At 32.5% G+C, this 19,224-nt stretch overlaps 2 long non-coding RNA genes across 2 annotated transcripts in view; one reads left to right on the plus strand and one right to left on the minus strand.

The window, feature by feature from the left end:
- Positions 1 to 19,224, minus strand: part of LOC127737694 (uncharacterized) — a 221,441-nt gene that overhangs the window by 88,622 nt on the left and 113,595 nt on the right. The window lies entirely within an intron of this gene.
- Positions 1,156 to 3,783, plus strand: LOC127737699 (uncharacterized). Its single transcript, XR_007999769.1, has 3 exons — positions 1,156 to 1,204; positions 2,967 to 3,080; positions 3,694 to 3,783. It is a non-coding gene; the product is annotated as an uncharacterized LOC127737699 (long non-coding RNA).

The following is a 19,224-nucleotide window of genomic DNA, read 5'->3' on the forward strand; positions in this document are numbered from 1 at the left end:
TATAGTTTGTTCTTTTACGTGCCGTTTGTTAGTTCATTGATCTAGTTTTGAAACGGGGGAAAGTTGAGATCTTAACGAAAAACTAGTACAATGTATGACAACGTTTAGGCTCTAAGTGATTAATAGTTATACATACTGTATAGAATCCGGTTGACCTAAAGTCGATATATTTGTTACCACCAGAGGTAAGAGAATGTCAATAAACCACTATACTCTGTCTGTCTGTTTGAAAACACATGGGAGGTAACTATTTTGTGTCATGAGAAGCCCCAACAGTTTTCCTTCAACATTATTCAAACTTTACTCACTCGACACAGCGATGATAAACAGATAGAAGACGTGCACCGCATATTATGGATAGATTTGCATTATTTTTCTCCGGTTGCATATGTTAAAAAAGCTTTTATTGTAATAGAATGCTATAGAGAGTACATAGTGCTGGTTTGAAGATGTGCACCTTTGGGGCAAACTGGAATTATTATTTTCTATGGTTTAGCACCATTTGCTGTAGTTGTCTATTGTGAATCACCTAACTGCAGTTTATTGAGCAAACTACCGTACATACATTACACTTTTTACTTGAATTGATTGTATCTGATTTCAGACTACAAAGACACATTATTCTTTAATGTGTCAATTTTCTTCAGTACCATGGGAACTGCCATAAGCATGCATTTTGAGTGGTTGCACCCATGACAATAGTTGGAAATTTTTGCACTTGAAAATTTACCAATCTTCATTTAATGAAAACTGTTTTTCAGCACTGTTCGACGATGGTATAGACACAATATTAGTTTTGTTGTTTTTTGTTGTCGAGGTGCTGTCTCATTGAAGTATACTCTATTTCTCTTTTTAATCATAATGAATTTGAAATGAAAATAGATAACTAATTGCAATTAACTTCTGCAAGAAACGGTTAGTGAGGCAGAAAGTTTATATCTTTATTTATACAAGACTCACAAATATGATTAATGTTTATCATATATCTTCCTTCTGTCTGAAATTAACATTTATAATTCAGTTTCCTTGAAATTCAGTTAATTTGTATTTGATATAATTGTTTAGATTGCCAAATTTGAATATATTTATTGACCAGAAAACCAAAACTTATGATTCATTTTATATAAACTTACTTTTTGTTTTTGTAGAGGAGAAGGGGAGAAAAGGTGTTACAGTATTATGATAACCAAAGAAACATTACATGGTAAACATATATTTTAGACGACTTCTTTTGCAACTTGCCTTATAACATTAAACTAAAGATGTAATATAACATCTATTCTATTGAAACTAAAATGTTGTCCCTTCTCTTTGGCCGAAAATGGCTACATGAGATGATAGAAATATTTTTTGATAAAGAAGATAGATTTCGATCATACATGCCAACTTTTGAAAATAGAAATGGGTTTTTTGTGACAACATTTTCAAGGTTTATAATTGTCTAAGCCGTGTTTGCTTGAATAGATTTTTTTTCTCGAAATGGTGTCATATCTATTCTTTATCTAACTATACTGGTAGTTAATTTATGAGCCTTTCTTTTTCACTGCATGATTCTTGGACTTTCTTTTGCAAGTAGAAAATTAGTAAGATACCAGCAAGACATTTTCTTATGTTAGAACAACTGACACTGTTGATTTGATTTTAACAACTAGTTGGTCATTGTAACATCAGTCTACCATCTATCAACGTAACAACACACAAGAACATGTTTTTTTCTTCTTCATAAGAATCATAAGAACCATTTTCCAAGTGAACATTCATTCAACATGATTGCGATTTTCATAACTTTTACATTCAAGCCTGAGGAAACAGCTTAAATTCCAAATAAACTTCAAATCTTGATTGTTTACCATGCTAGAAATCGTGATAAATCGTTCATGAAAAATCTTTATAATCAGGAACTAAAAAATAATCAGTGTAGATTTTTACCAAATGATGGTTTGCGGATATTTTCCTGATCACTGGTCACGTTTATGCCACAAAGTTTTAAAATTGTGTTGATCACCCCCAAATTGTGTAGGCGGATCCCCTCACCATGTGTATCAATAATGCACTTATAACCTTTGGTATTAGTTTTATGGCAAACATAAACGTTGCAGATCTTTCTGTCTAAAACCAAAAAGGATAATATTGCCAATGTATTCACAGGTTATAAAATGTGTTTCATAAACTGAAAATATAATTGTTTATGGCACAAAAGAGCCATTGACAAATTGGGGTTGTGGTATACATTTATATATACCTGTACCTGAAGTGTAACGTTTAACCAGTAAGGCGTTGATATCTTAAACAATTAGTTACCTTAAATAGCTTGTTCGACGGTAGCTTAAATATTTTGAGAAAATGTTCTGAAAACATGGGAATTTTCGTAAGCTTTCCTTTCGTGTGGTCCCGCGTGACAGTACTATTCTTTGAAACCGAAGATTTTATTATGAAATGAATATCAAGAGGTACTTCCCGTACACCATGCATTTTAATCCCGCTGAAAATGTTTGCACCTATCCTAAGTCAGGAATCTGATGTACAGTAGTTGTCGTCTGTTTATGTAGTTCATACGTGTTTCTCGTTTCTCGTTTTTATATAGATTAGACCGTTGGTTTTCCCGTTTGAATGGTTTTACACTTGTAATTTTGGGCCCTTTATAGCTTGCTGTTCGGTGTGAGCCAATGCTCCGTGTTGAAGGCCGTACCTTGACCTATAATGGTTTACTTTTATAAATTGTTACTTGGATGGAGAGTTGTCTCATTAGAACTCATACTACATCTTCCTATATCTATTTAACTATTTCAGGTTTGAATATATCAGTAGTCAGTAGAAGAGAACATCAAATAAATTCCACCGATATTACGAAATAACAAACGGTGTATGCCAATACATTGACTGAAAAAAAAGAATTAAAAATAGATGATAAGGCTACAAAGTAGCATAATACATGTTATTCATACTCATGTCTACTCATAATTTAGCTAGAGGACCCTGTAGCAGATTGATTTGTATGAACCAAGGTTTCTGCAACGGCAAAGGAAATAAAGGATTCTGTCAGTGTCCATCTGGATATTCTGGACCTACATGTCAAGTTGGTAAGTACAAGAAGGTTATACATGATTTTTATTCATACTGATTTAGAACAGATGATCATCTTGTTATAATGGGAAATGATAATCTGTCCACTTCACCGTTTACTATTATTCTAAATTTGTGTCTATAGATTTCAGGAACAAAGTGAGCTATACGTATGGTAGTGTTTTATCACATCCTTTTAAAATTGTTCTCGTGCCCTGCCTTAAATATGACCTCAAGGCTCGTAGATTTCAATTGTATGTAAATATGTATGTCCAACCTAATTTGACTTGCGTTTCGATTTCTTTTATTCTAAAGAAAGTAATGTCAATGAAATTTTACGACTGCACTCATCTTTGATACAGCAAAACATGTTTTCCGATCATCTAGATCAATATAACATTTCTTGTCATTGCCAGTATTTTCGACTCGAATGAAAATCCAACTTGTAGTTTTTTTCTACTTCTCTCAGATATTCAAATTAATAAAAAATTAACGCCATTTTTACAGATATAAAAACATCTTGGAGAGTGAATATGTTTGCGTTACAATGAGACTTTTTGAGTTTTCTGTAGTGTTTTCAGTTGAAAAATAGTACATAGATCTGAATATTTTATATTTTACCTTTTTTAGATCATGGTAATTCACTCACAGCTCCTCAATCACAGGTAAATGCATAACTTTTATGTCATCATCACTCAGTTTTTTTCTTTTCTATGTAGCAACATTCCAGCAGCGCCAACATATGAAGTAAATATCTCCTTGTTGATACGATATTCAAGAGCTTACATTTCCTATCACTATTTATTTGATAGAGGGTTGCTGCTTAAAAGGAAGCTATTAAACTATGAGTTCCAAGTGGTGAAGTTGAAGTCGTCCCTTCGAAAACTTTACGCACGTGCACACCATAACGAGTTGGCTGACGTAATGAAATATCTGTTTCAAAGATGACGACGGACATGTACCAATTGTCGTAACCACAATCACGTCCTCTTTTCCACAAATGGTGACCCATCGAATTAGACCGTTTTTCAGGATCTGCTTACCATTCCGGAGCACCCAAGATTACCGTAAGTAATACTTTAAACAAAACTTCCACTAAACCTACACATAGTAGAACAGTAAGGAGTGTTCAGACATTATTGGCAGCTAAAAAGGACAACAAAGATGATAAAGAACCTAAGGCTAAAAGAACTCACTCTGCAGTTTCTAATGACTCAAACACTAGTCTTGATCTATCAGGTCTTATTAACTTTCAAAAAGACCTTGATGAAATAAAATTTATCTTTAGGGATGTAACCACAAAAGATGATTTGATTGACATTACAAAAGACCTTGTCAAGACTTCAGACTTAGAAAATCTTGTTACTGGAATTGTGAAGAAATTGTTCAGTAAGTTTGAGTCATCACTGGAAAAAAAGTGAACGATAAAATTTCAAAAATTGAAAAAGAGATGGAAGAGAAAACAGAGGCACTATCTATTGAAAATGAGCATCTGAAAAAGAGACTTGAAGCAGTGTCCTCTCATATGTCTCCTATTAAGACTGACCTAGCAGAAACAGCAAAAGTTGCCAAAATAGCCAATTTGAGCAGCAATTACAACGAACAATATTCCAGAAAAAACAATATCAAGTTGTTTAACTTTCCAAGGAGAGACAGACAAAACCTTCATAAGGATTTCATTGAAATGGTAAAAAGAGATTTATATGTTACTTTAGAAGAAAGGGATGTTGCGGCAATACACAGGTTACCAGCTGTACACGAGCCAAGTCCACTTATTGTTCGCTTCTTTAATAGTGTTGTTAAGAAAATTATAATATTTACCGCTTACAAGATACGCATTTTACTACTGAAATTGAGAATGCTGTCAGATCAATGTGGGGTTTTGAATGTTTTATCTTTCTTTTTCCTCTAATTCAAGAGGCGTATCAATCATGTTTAATAATAATTTTGAATTTAAAGTGCTAAAAGAGAAAAAAGACTTGAATGGCAATTACTTAGCATTAGATGTTATAATAGATAAACAGAAACTTACACTTTTGTCATTATATGGACCTAATATGGATAGTCCTGGTTTTTATGATCAGATTATGAATGTTATTGAAGATTTTGGAAATGAAAGTTACATACTTTGTGGTGACTTTAATTTAGTATTAGATCCATGCATTGATTATTGTAATTATTTACATGTTAATAATTCCAATGCCAGAGATAAAGTTCTTGAAATTATAGAGCACTGGTCCCTTGTGGGCCCTTTCAGAGAACTGTTTCCTGATCTACACAGATACACTTGGAGAAAAAAATCACCATTCAAACAAGCACGTCTTGTTTCTTTTCTTATTCCAGACTGTATGTTGACAAATTTAAGAAATTGTAAAATCGAACTTAGTTATCGTTCAGATCATTCCATGGTAGTTTTAGAATTTGAATTTAATCCTTTTGTTCGAGGTAAAGGTCTATGGAAATTCAATAGTTCATTACTTTATGATATTGAATACATAGATATTGTTAAAGATAAGTTTTTAGATGTTAAAAAACAGTATGGTGCATTGGTTTATAATTTTAAAAATATACATGAGATTTGTAATGATGATCTCCATTTTACTGTAAAAAGTTAGTTGTTTCTTGAAACTTTGTTGTTAGAAATTAGAGGTTAAACCATCTCTTATTCAAGCTACAAGAAAAAACAAAGGGATAAAAAAGAAAAAAGATTTATTATGTGATATTAGAATATTAGAAGCTACACTAGAAGAAAATTTAGTACATAACTTAGAAATTAAAAAACAAGAATTAGAAAGTAGAAGAAAAGAAAAGATTAGGGGTAAATTTATACGCTCTAGAGTTCAGTGGATTGAAGAAGGTGAAAAACCTACAAAGTATTTTTGTGGTCTTGAATAAAAAAAATTTACAAGCAAAATAATTTCCAAAGTAGAAAAGGATGACGGTAAAATTATTACAAACCAATTTGATATTTCAAAGGAGACAAAAGACTTTTATGAAAATTGATACAAAACTAGAGAAAAATATGGCAATGGGTGTAAACTGAGTGATTTAGAAAGAGATTTGAAAGATTTAAATTTTAATAAATTATCAGTGGATGAACAGTTAAATATAGAAGGGGAGATAACTATAAATGAAGCCAGCATTACAGAAAATGAATAATAATAAATCACCAGGGTCAGATGGTTTTTCAACAGAATTTTTTAAGTTTTTCTGGAGGGATTTGAAATCTTTTGTTGTTAAATCTTTAAATTATGGATCAAATTTAGGACACTTATCAGTAACTCAAAGGCAGGGAATCATTACATGCTTACCAAAAGACAACAAACCGAGACATTTACTCAAAAATTGGAGACCTATCTCCTTGCTGAATACTGTATACAAAATAGGTTCAGGGGTAATTGCTAGTAGATTTAAAAAAGTTTTAGACAAACTGATTGATTTAGATCAAACTGGCTTTGATTTATGATCTTTTACAGTATACAGAAGAACATAACATTCCAGGTTTATTGCTTTTAATTGATTTTGAAAAAGCATTTGATTCTCTATCTTGGGACTTTCTGGTGTCAGTTTTGCAATTTTTTTAATTTTGGTGAATCTATTATTAACTGGATTAAAGTATTTTATAATAATATCTCATCTGCAGTCATTCAGGGGGGAAATCTTTCAGACTTTTTTCAAATAGGACGTGGCTGTAGACAACGGGATCCCTTATCACCCTACCTTTTTATTATTTGTGCAGAAATTTTGGCAATTCGTCGCATACGGGGGAATAGAAATATTACTGGTATAACTGTGACTAGGATAGAACATAAGTTATCACAGTTTGCAGATGATACTTCACTTATTTTAGATGGAAGTGAACAGTCCTTAAATGAAACTTTAAATGAATTAGATTGGTATGCAAAACTTTCAGGGCTAAATATAAACACAGGTAGTTTGGATTGGGAGTAAAAAATAATATAGTGATTAACTTTGTCCAAACAGAAATTTATCCTGGGGTACAACATATTTTAAGTTATTGGGTATTAATTTTGATATTGATCTTGATAAAATTATTAACATTAATTATAATGAGAGGGTTTTGCAGATAAAAAATCTATTTAAGATATGGTCAAAAAGAAATATTACAGTAATAGGTAAAATTACAGTTGTGAAAACTCTGATTTTACCTGTCCTTAATCACCTTATAATTACATTGCCAAATCGAAATCAAGAACTTGTGAAAAAGATCAGTGAGCTTATTTTTAAATTTATTTGGAATTCACCTGTTCATAGAGTCAAGAAAGAGCTGTTGCAAAAAGTTTACAGTGAAGGTGGATTGAAAATGATCAACCTTAGCTCCTTTATCACAGCCCTCAAATCTACATTGGTAAGAAAACTTTTCCAATCTGACAATAAATGGAAAAATGTTTTATTTTCCATAATAAATCAAGAAAAAATTATTTAAACTTGGATATGGTTATCTGTCAAACATTAAAGTGAATATGAAAAATCAATTTTGGCATGATGTTTTCCATGCATTGGACATTATTATTGATAAAGAAGAAAACAATACGTGGGAATATTTTTTGTCAAGCCCACTGTGGATGAATAATTGAATAAAAATAGAAAATAAACCTGTATTTTATAAAAACTGGTTTAATAAAGGTATATTTTTCATTAATGACATTGTATCAGATGCTGGAAAAATTCTCAGTTTGGAACAGTTAGAAGAAACATTTAAAATTGACAGAAATGTTATAAAATACAACAGCATAATTTCTGCTGTAAAGAATGCAAGAAAGGGCTATGTTTTTGATAATTATAAACTAGTCACTCCATTTATTCCTTCATTTGCCAAGATTTGTTTTAAAAGTTCAAGGGGAACTAAAGACATGTATTCACTATTAATCAGAACTAATATAGTTTCAACGGGTCAGAAAAAATGGGATCAAATTTTAAATGTAGATGAAAATGAGTGGAGATTAATTTTCAAATTACCTTTTGTAGTCATAAAAAATACCAAACTGTAGTGGTTACAATATAGAATAAATCATCATATTCTAGGTACAACAAAGTGTTCCATTTACCATAAAACATTTTATGTTTGGGGATATTACAAAATCATTTAGGGGGAATGCTGCAAATTTGATTTATTTGCAAATAAAACAATATATTTTCAACTGCAAATATTTTAAGAAAGCTTTAACATTGCAGGCAGTGCAAAGTAAAATAAAATCTTTATACAGCACTGAAAAATTAATTGCTGTTAAAAATAAAAGAGTGGATATTTTTGTTCAGAGTTGGAATGCTTTTGCCATCCTTTTCAGTGAATGATCAGTTATTTTTTACATTGTATATGTGTACATAAATTAATAGACATAGAATTGTCATATGATATATTGTCTCTTATATGAGAAAAAACTACATGATTCATCTGTGCAAATAAATAACCAAAACAAACAAAACAACTTTAAATTTCTTTGAAATTCATCTGATTATCTATCTTTCAATTATTTTTTATCTTTCTTGTTTTTTGTTTTTTGTTTTTCGTTCATTATTTGAATTAAAAAAATCTACAGACGTATCTTATATATCTTTATATTTTACTACTAAAACAACACAAATTATATATTTTTCATAACCTGTGCATTTGTTATATTAGATAATTATATGTTTGATAATCTTAATGGTAAGCTCCTTTATTGATATTACTGACATGGTATATAACTTTTTTTAGTATGGAAAATTGTATGTATAGTACTAACAAAAACGAGCAGCTGTATAAATATGTTATTTACTAATGTTAACGAGGCTGGGATAAGGTACCGGTACTTGATGTTTTCCACTAACAATTTCAATAAAATATAATAAATTAAAAAAATAAAAAATATAAAAGATTACCGTCCGGGTTTTCGTGTGGTTCGAGTGCTCAGTCTTGAGTTTTCTATATTGTGTTTTGTGTACTGTTGTTTTAATTCTGGTCGTTTTTTGTTTTTTGTCATGGTATTGTTATTTTTTTTTATTAATTGCTTGAATATCCCTTTAGTATCTTTCGTCTTTCCTTAATGAACGCTTATGAATGTAAAAAAGTCTGTTTTGATCATTCAATAAATATGAGTCAGTACTTCCAAATTTTGTGGCTATCTTCCTTTTTGAAAAAATGGAAATAATAAGTACAATTTTTCAAAGTACTTTACTTCTTTTTAAAAGTCGTATGCACTCGTATGATGACCACCGTACTAAATTGTATATAGCATTATCATAAAATGTGCAAGAAAGCAGAGCCTTGTTCGATGGCCAAAATAAAATTTTTTTTGAATATCAGCAAATCAGTAATTACTATAGAAAATATATCCATTTAACAACTTCCTGTTAGAAAAAACGGCAACGAAACCACTATTTAGAACGAAATGCTTATGATATGTCATTATAATAGAAGTTATCAAACTAATATATAATCACTGGAATTTGATGGTAAGGATATTTTTTATTAAACTGCAAATGCTTCATGCTAACAACCTTAAATTATTACCATGATTAATAAGCGATGATCTAAAATGATTTACTAGTTGATCAGTTAAAGAGGTGATTAAAACCGTAATTGTGTCAAACTTTTTAGCTATTTGTATTGTACTAGGACAAAGCCTTTTGAATATGTACATTACGTGAAATGATTACATGCTTACAGCTATTAAGGATGTAGTAAGGTGAAATTAAAAAAATCAAGAATTTAAAATTGATACTATAAGTCAGAAAAACATTATTTAAGAAACAAAATAAGCTAAAAATATTGATAGGTTATGGAACTACTTTTTGATATATTTGATTTTTTTAAAATGTCGAAAAAAGGCTGATTCGGATTTTTACCATATATTAACATCGACATTATTTGGGGGTCATATCGTAAGGAAAAAATCTAGAATCTGCTCACATTTTAGTAATGACCTTTTTATGAGCTATTTAAGTCTTCTATGAAAAGAAAAATTGGTGATATGGAGTTAAATATTTTACCCTGTATAGTAGGAAAAAAACCCAAGGATTCCGAACATCTAGCAAAAATTCATAAACCTGACCTGACTACATTCTTAAGTGTAGTGTTTATATAACTTAAGAGAACAAAGGCAACCTTGCAGGGAAAGTAGGCAAATATGCTTTGATGGAACTGAAACCATATGATACAATTAACCAACATACAATCTTTAACACTTGATAGGATGTTTTACAGAATGTCAAGAACTTAATAACCATGTTTTTTTTACACATTTCCATTGTAAAAATATATTTTAATATTGCCATGGCAAAATGTAAAGAATTAGCTACAGAAGTAGATTTAATGATGAGTGTGTTTACGTTGCAGTCAGAAAGAAATGAAGACTTTAAATTGTGTTAAATGAAAGTATACCGACAATAATAAGATTAAATGCATCATCTGTATGTAAAAGAAAGTAAAATGTGTTTCAGCCAGGTGCCAAGATAGGAGACCATGTATTACCACAGAAAGTAGTATGTGTTTTGCACGAAGAATGTTCTATTCCTTTTACAGTCACATCAAGTGCGCAGTAAGTAATAGTAAAACCTGAAAACCAAAATCACAAGCAGAAATTGCAACCATGCAGCATGCATGACGCAATCATTTTAAGTATGCACAAAGCATGATGCTACTTGCTTGCTATTTAACAGTAACTAGAACCGTGTTGAATAGTTGCGCAATCAAACCGCAATCTTATTTGATTGCAGGTTGATTGCGGATTTAATGTATAGTGATTGCGATTCAATTTCAGAATGATCACAATATGATTGCAGAATGATCGTGGTTTGATTGCAAATTATAGCGTGTTGATTGAAGGGTGAACAGTTTGATTACAGGAGGATCATGGTTCAGTTGCAGGGTGATAAATGGTTTGATATCAGAATGATCACGATGTGATTGCAGGATGAGCAATTTGATTGCAGGATGAATGCTATTAGTATTTGATTACATGGTGTGCACTTTAATTTCAGAATACTCAAAGTTTAATTGCAGTTTTGGGCGTATCAAATTTTTCCTGCATGAATAAAACAAGCTATATATGCAGTGTCTATACCTCAAAAACAATGTAAGCTACTGACCATTCATCAACTCAAATAATTCAGTCCCTCCCTGTAATCAATCTCTCCTACTTGCAAGGGCCTGAATCCTAACAAACGTAAAACTCTACACGAATCCTGGATTTTGATTGGTGTTCTGTGGGAAAGTTGACCAATCAGCAGCAGTCAGTTTAATTTTATCGAGATAGGTAAATCCCGATTCATTGAGTGATCATTTGTCATTGTCTATGCATTCAGACGTTAAGGTAGCCATTGCAAGCAGCAGAATAAAAGGACTGATTTATTCGGGTTAAATATTCTGGTGGAGGAGTACATGCGTTTTTTTTCCGGTACAAACACTTTTGTTTTACTTTATTAAAAAGCAAAATTTTTTTTCTCACTTCCCTTCTGAAACAATTTGTTCTTTATCAAGAAATTTTGAATCAAACCCGACCACAAGCTGTTAGTGAGCCCTACTTGTACTACATGATTAAATTTATTGGTATGAGGTACTAGTTACCCCCAATTGGCACTTGCATTGTCCTTAGAAACAGGCATTATTTAACAAGTATTGGACACATGATGTACACGTATGAAATGATTTAATTGTTAATTTGTTATATATTCCAAATATATAGTCTCATATTAAGGCTGTTTTGTGAAAAACATATTAAGTGAAGGTCTTCAATACATAGATCAATGACATAGTGACATATTTGACAGATTAAGCATTGTAAGACTGTTTTTTTTTTATTTGTTCGTTTTTACTCACAGTAAAAAAAAATGTATCAAATTGATGACGAGCATTACTGTCTTATGAACTTTTGTGTTTTTCTAATCTTAGCATTACGGACGCCGTCACAAGTTGGTTGACTGTTATGAAATATCTGTTTCACAGATGACCACGGATATGTTCCAATTGTCGTAATCACAATCTCGTCCTCTTTTCCTCGAATGTTACCCATTGATTTAGACCTATCGTTTTTGTACTTACGTAAGCAACACGATGGGTGCCACATGTGGAGTAGCATCTGCTTACCCTTCCGGAGCAAATGGGATCATCCCTGTTTTTTGGTGGGGGTCGTGTTGCTCAGTCTTAATATTTTGTGTGTTGTATACTGTTTTTTGGTCTTATCTTGTTTTTTGACATGGCGATGTCAGTTTATTTTCACCTTATCAGTTTGAAGGTCCCTTTGGTATCGTTCGCCTCTCTTTTTATGTTAGCATGCATGGTTTTTTTTCAAGTATGACCAAAATAAAGTTGCCATTTCTGTCTGCTACTATAATTTTTTGATCCGAGCGTCACTGATGAGTCTTTTTTAGACGAAACGAGCGTCTGGCGTATAAAATTTTAATACTGGTATCTATGAGTTTATTTATTCCTAGCATGGCTGCCAAAACACTGATGACATCTTAAATGACATCTCTAAAGTTTAACATATAACATCTTAGTCAAAATATGTTATGTTATCTATAACTACCTTCATGCAACCATTGACTTGCTTGAAGTTTGCTTGCGCATGCAGCCGCATCATGATCTACTAGATTGCCTCGAGCATCTTGAAATCGAGAATTAAAAAGTTTTATTTGCAACAAGCTTTGACAAGCAAAATGTTAGTCTTGCATACACGCAGTTTGCCCGAAGAAAATGCTGCAATCATCTTCTAGCATGCAGCGAACATCTTGCAATAAAAAATATGATGCTTACATGCATCATGCATGTGGGAAGCTTTTGTGGCAATTATGCAGTTTGGTTTTGAATTGTAGGGTTAGAATATCTCAACTATTCCAAAAATTGTACAAAAATCCCGAAATACAAGCAAATTCAAAAAGGGGAAGTCCATAAAAACTGAAAAAATATAAACGCTATCAATCAAAGGAACAAGTGAAAAACAACTGCCATATTCCTGTCTTGGTAGAGGTACTTTCCGAAGAAAATGGTGGATTAAACCTGGTTTTATAGCTAGCTAAACCTCCCACTTGTATGACAATGGGGAGATTAGAAAATGATTCAATTATTCTAATAATTGGGTTATTTATCTATAAATCCTTTAGATAGATGTTTTGCTTACCACATTTCTTTGGGTTTCAGAAGGGCTGCAGAATTAGGATATATGAATATCCAGTGAAAAAAAGTTTATTTTATTATGGAATGTTAACTAACATATTTTTGAATCCTAAAATGCACAATTAATTTTTTTCCCCAATTGATGATTTCAATGATTTTAGACACAATATTACAATTGCCAAAAACTACCTCTCTCGTAGATAAAACAATAAGTTGTGACATCGAACGCAAAGAATTAAAAACATGCATTATATGAATTACAAATATGAATATTCATTTTACAGACCACCTTCAGTAAGACATGGCCATATTGACGCAGGACTGTCAACCAAAGGAACAATAATAATACAAGATCCCCATAATCCTGGTACCTTTCTGTGTCTCTTTATTGTTGTCGGTACAACAACTGGTGTATACAAAACCTGTATACAAACAGGCGATACTAAAGAGTAGGTATTTTGACACAGATACAGTCCTTTTGTTAAGAACTTGCTAAGTAAAAGAGTTTTCAGAAGTGACTATTAATATGTCTTTAAAGTTTTACATTGAGGTTAAGTGGAATTTACTGCTGTCTGGTGATCAATCATTTTAAGCTCTTCTGGAACATAGGGCCACGTGAGCTATTGCTATCACCGGGAGTATGGCGTCTTCGTCCGTCGTTGTCGTAAACTTTTTCGAAGATTTTCTTCCTTCTACTTAACAAATTTCAAGCAATCTTGGATAAAATTATCCTTGTGTGTTTCTAGAATAAAGCTTGTGTTTTTTTGTTTTGTCAAACATGGCCTCAACTGCTTAAAATATAACATATGGATAAAAATGCATTAGATGTGTATAATAGATAGTAAAAATCTGACAGAATAAAAAATTCTCAGAATGTCAAGAACTACCTACTTCCTGTTTGCACAAAAAAGTATTCGATGACTCAAGGAGTTATTGCCTTAAATGCTGATTTTTTTAGTCGGACAGAAATTGTGAATGCAAACATGATAAACAATTCAAGTTCTACAAAAATGCCAATATGACCGAAAACATTGGATGACTCCCAATAAAGTTATTGCTCTTCAATGACGATTAGGGTTAAAACTACTCTGCTGAAATCAAAGGATGAGACCAAATATAAGTTATTGTCTTTCAAACAATTTTTTTGCTAATTTTTACAATTTTACAAAATATCTTGAACACTAATAGTAATAGGCAAAACTGTAATTGTAGCAAAACTTATCATCCATTCAAGAGCTACAACCATGCCAATTTGTTAGAAACTATTGGAAGACTCCTTAAGTAATTATTGCCCTAAAATGACGGCACGAAAAGTTTAATAGATACGTACACACTGAATGCAAAATTATCAGCAATACATGATCTACGAAAATAACATAACTGATTGCAATAAAGGTAAAATTGGTATCTAAAGGGCACATCTTTACCAGGTGAGCGATACAAGTTCTAATGAGCCTCTTGTTATTCAATGACTTTACTTTATTTTTATGCCCCCGCCGTAGCGGAGGGGGCATTAAGTGTTACCCATGTCCGTCCCGTCCGGCCCGTCCGGCCCGTCCGGCCCGTCCGTCCGTCTGTCCGTCCCGTCCGTCCCGTCTGTCCTTCTGTCCGTCCCGAACGTTCCCAAAATTGATTCTCAACCAAATGTTAAAAAACTTATACACAATGCTTATTACCACAAAACATAGATCAAGTTCGAAATTGGGTGGTGTCACTTTTACCGTTCATGAGTTATGCCCCTTTATAAACATAAAAATTACTGAATTTGTCGTTTTCGTTCTCTAACTTTACTTTGCCTCAACCAAATGCTATAATACTCATACACAATGCTTATTACCACATAACACAGATCAAGTTCGAAATTTGGTGGCGTCACTTTTACCGTTCTTATCTACGAAAATAACATAACTGATTCCAATAAAGGTAAAAATTTGTATCTAAAGGGCACATCTTTCCCAGCTGAGCGATACAAGTTCTAATTAGCCTCTTGTTATTCAATGACTTTACTTTATTTTTAACCTCGCCGTAGCGGAGGGGGCATTAAGTGTAACCCATGTCCGTTCCGTCCGTCCTGACCGTCCCGTCAATCCCGTCTGTCCGTCCCGAACGTCCCCAAAATTGGTTTCCGTTCTCTAACTTGAGTTTGCCTCAACTAAATGTTATAAAACTCATACAAAATGCTTATTACCACAAACCACAGATCAAGTTCGAAATTGGGTGGCGTCACTTTTACCGTTCATGAGTTATGCCCCTTTATAAAATTGCTGAATTTTTCGTTTCCGTTCTCTAACTTTAGTTTGCCTCAACCAAATGTTATGAAACTTATACACAATACTTATGATCACAAAACGGTCTTAACTACGTGAATCCTGCATCTGTATGTGGAAGCTGACTCATGCATATTTACAAGCGGGGGCATTTGTGATCCATAGACACATTCTCCATTTATTTCATGTTGAAATATTTATGACATTGCGAAAAGATAAAACACTGAAATGTATGAAATCAATAAAATATGAATCATTTGTATCCTGAAACCTTTTGATATTTTTATAGCTTATAAGCATGTCAATAGCATTTCAGTTTTCCAGTAAACTGTAGGACATATAATGTCTGCTGATACAAAATGTAAGACTTTGTGTCATTTATAGAACGATAGATGGTTCAGGAAAGATATGCAGATGATTTTATGTAACCATATCAGATGAGAATGTTAGATTGATTTCGTCTCTTTCAGGTTGATGACTGATGATAGATTGTAAACTTATGTAGGTTTAGTCGGCAGCTTTACATGATTCACAATTTATTTATATTTATACTATTCTTTTTCTGTTTTCAGGACAACTAGCGATGAATTTTGTTTTGAGGTTGAAATAAGATCTCCAGGTAAATCTGGCAATGTAATGACCGTTGCATTTTTATTTGTCATTGTTTAATGAAATTGAAAAAGACCTGGTTTTGCCAAATTTGTTCGAAGATGCTGATGTTTTATTAATCATGCCAAAACACTACAAATTTTACATAAAAATAATTGCGATATTACTTATAATACAAAATAGTCTCTTTTTTGCACATTAATAATAATGAAGTAATGACCCCTTAATTATGCATTATTTGTGTTGTAACCTTGTTCTTTAAGAGTTTTAGCATGAGTGGCTTTGGCCCCTGCTCAAGAAATGTTATTTGCCTACGGATTCATTATCATCATTAGCATATTTTGGTTACAGAATGTTTTAGAACGTAGGTTGCGTACAAGGCTTTCCTCAAGCTTTTAGATTCGAGGTATGCATAAAATCATCGTATTTTATCAAAACTGTGACAACTTTGAAGCCTAGAATGTACTCTTATGAATAGATTTATTTTACCTAGATGTAAGGCTACGGAAATAGATCCATTTAAGAACCAACTTAAAGTTGGAATTTAAGGCAATATTTGACCTACAGTGAACCTTGTCCTTATACTGAATGAACCTTATGGTGTCTATTGTAAAGTATGTGTGTTTTGTTGGCCGCCATGCAATAAAAATAATAAAAAATAGAACATAAATTACTTAACTTTGCCTCAACAAAATGTTATGAAACTTATACACAATGCTTATTACCATCAAACCAAGATTAAGTTCGAATAAGAGTGGCGTCACCTAAATCCTTCTTAGTTATCCCATTACTGTTTGTCGTTAAACAATGAGAGCATTAAAAACCCCGAGGAATCTCTAATGACAACATACAGAAACAAATATCATTAAAAGAGAGGCGAAAGATAACAATGGGACATTCCAACTCATAAATCGAAAATAAACTTACCACGCAATGGCGAAAAAAAGAAAAAGAAAAAAAGAAAAAAAGGGAAACAGACAAACAGACAAACAACAGTACACAAAAGAAAACAAAGAAAACTAACGCTTGGGCAACACAACCTCTACCAAAAACCGGGCTGACCCCCGGTGTTCCGGACGGGTAAGCAGACCCTGCTCCACATGTGGTATCCGTCGGGTTGATCATGAGAGTACAAACCCGGTGATAACCCTTATTTTGTAGGTCACATTCAGGGAAACGAGGACGGGATTGTGGTAACGACAATTAGAACATATCCGCCGTCATCTGTGAAACAGATATTCTGTAATGATGACGTCCGTAAAATTTACAAAGGGATGATTTCAGCCACTTGAAACTCTTGTTTTAATAGCTTCCTTGTGAGCAGCAACCATCTATCAAGGAAATCATGGTAGGAAATACAAGCCCTGGAATATCGTATTAACTAGGAGATACTGTGGATTCATTAATTTTCGTTGGTATTAATTTTCGTGGACTGAGAAAACAACATTTTTTTCGTGGATATTTGATTTAGTGGTTTTGACAAAGTTTGCAATCAAGCCTATAGAAAATATGTACTTTGTTCAATATTTGAATTCGTGGTTAAACTTTACCCTTGAAATCAACGAAAATTGGTATCCCACCAATAATAATGAATCTACAGTATATAATCCATATGCAGGCGCTAATGAAATGTTGCTATATAGAAATGGAAAGTTAACAATTGGGAAGCTGAAATCATCTCTTTTGTCGTAAAGTTTTATTTTCAACCAACCCTTATTACCTTATTGTAAATTTCTGGATGTTAGTCAAGATATGAGGCAGACTTGGCTGTATCTGTTGTATCCTTTATCTCAAGTTCGATGGGATAAATGCGTTCAACATAGTCACCAAAACTTAGAATTTTTGAGTGAGAGAACATCATCAATATAGCGGAAAGTGGAGTTAATTAAGTTTCAAAGAAAAACAAAACGTCAATAGGTTTGAATTAGTACATTGACTTTTCATATTTACAAGCGGGGAAATCTTTGTCCCATGGACACATTCTTCTTTCATCTTAATCAAGAAACTCTTGTCTTTTGCAGATTCTTATCATCATAAAGTGGAAACAAGTCAGGTATGTATGTGTGTGTTTAAAATGTTCAATTTAGACTTATATCCTATCTATTGTCAGCTAATTAAAATAAATTAAATACGTCTTTGTTCGGCTATTAAAAAAAAAGATAAGGCTTTTTTACTTTTATATTTCTTAGCCGTCATACCTATACGTCTTTGACACAAACTGTATTTGTATTCCTCATGTAAACAAAGCTTTGTGTATCTATTATAGAAATATAAGACATGCCATCGACACAAAAGATAAACTTGCTATTAATATAAGTTACAGACCAGTTTATAACATGTCATTGAAAATTATATGAATATATTTTAATCAAATTTCAGTACATAAGAATTCTTATGAAATGTTTTTATCTTTTAGCCCTACTTTATTACCCCAACAATACCACATGAATCTGTAACACAATGTGTACCAGGGAAATCTTGTCATGTCCTATTGTTTATGTCTGGCGGATTTTACCCTAAGTGGTAAGTTTATTTTATACCAGGGATGATATACCAGGGATATTTTGTCACATCCCCCTGTTTATATCTGGTGGTGTCTACTCTAGATGATAAGTGTTTTGTGCCATGGAAATCTTGTTCTGTCCTGCTGTTTATGTCTAGTGATATTCAGTTAAAGTTGTGTATTGTATCATGTCATCCTATTTATGTCTCGAAATGTTACCCTGATTGGCAAATGTTTTCCTCTAGGGGCATCTTTCTTTTCCTCGTGCTTATGCCTGTTGATTTTTACAATGAATGATAAGTGTTTTGTTCCAGGAGAATTTTTTATATACTCTTGTTTGTGTCAGATATGTTTTTGCTCTCAGTAGCAGGTGTTTTGTACCAGAGGATTTTTGTTTCTTCCTGTTTATGTCTGGAGGATTTTACCCTGAATGGTAAGTGTTTTATACCAGGGGAATCTTGTCACGTCCTCTTGTTAATGTCCGGCGGTGTTTACTCTGAATTGTAAGTATTTTGTATCATTTACGTCTTGTCTTGTCTTTTCCTGTTTATGTTCAGTTGTCCTTACCGTGAGTTGTAAATGTTTAGTGCCAAGGGAATCTTGTCAATTGTCCTATTAATATTTGGCGATATGTAATCAAATTTGAGTTTTCTACCATTGAAATT

Source organism: Mytilus californianus, unplaced genomic scaffold (genome assembly GCF_021869535.1).
Source record: "Mytilus californianus isolate M0D057914Y unplaced genomic scaffold, xbMytCali1.0.p SCAF_4, whole genome shotgun sequence".
NCBI lineage: Eukaryota > Metazoa > Mollusca > Bivalvia > Mytilida > Mytilidae > Mytilus > Mytilus californianus.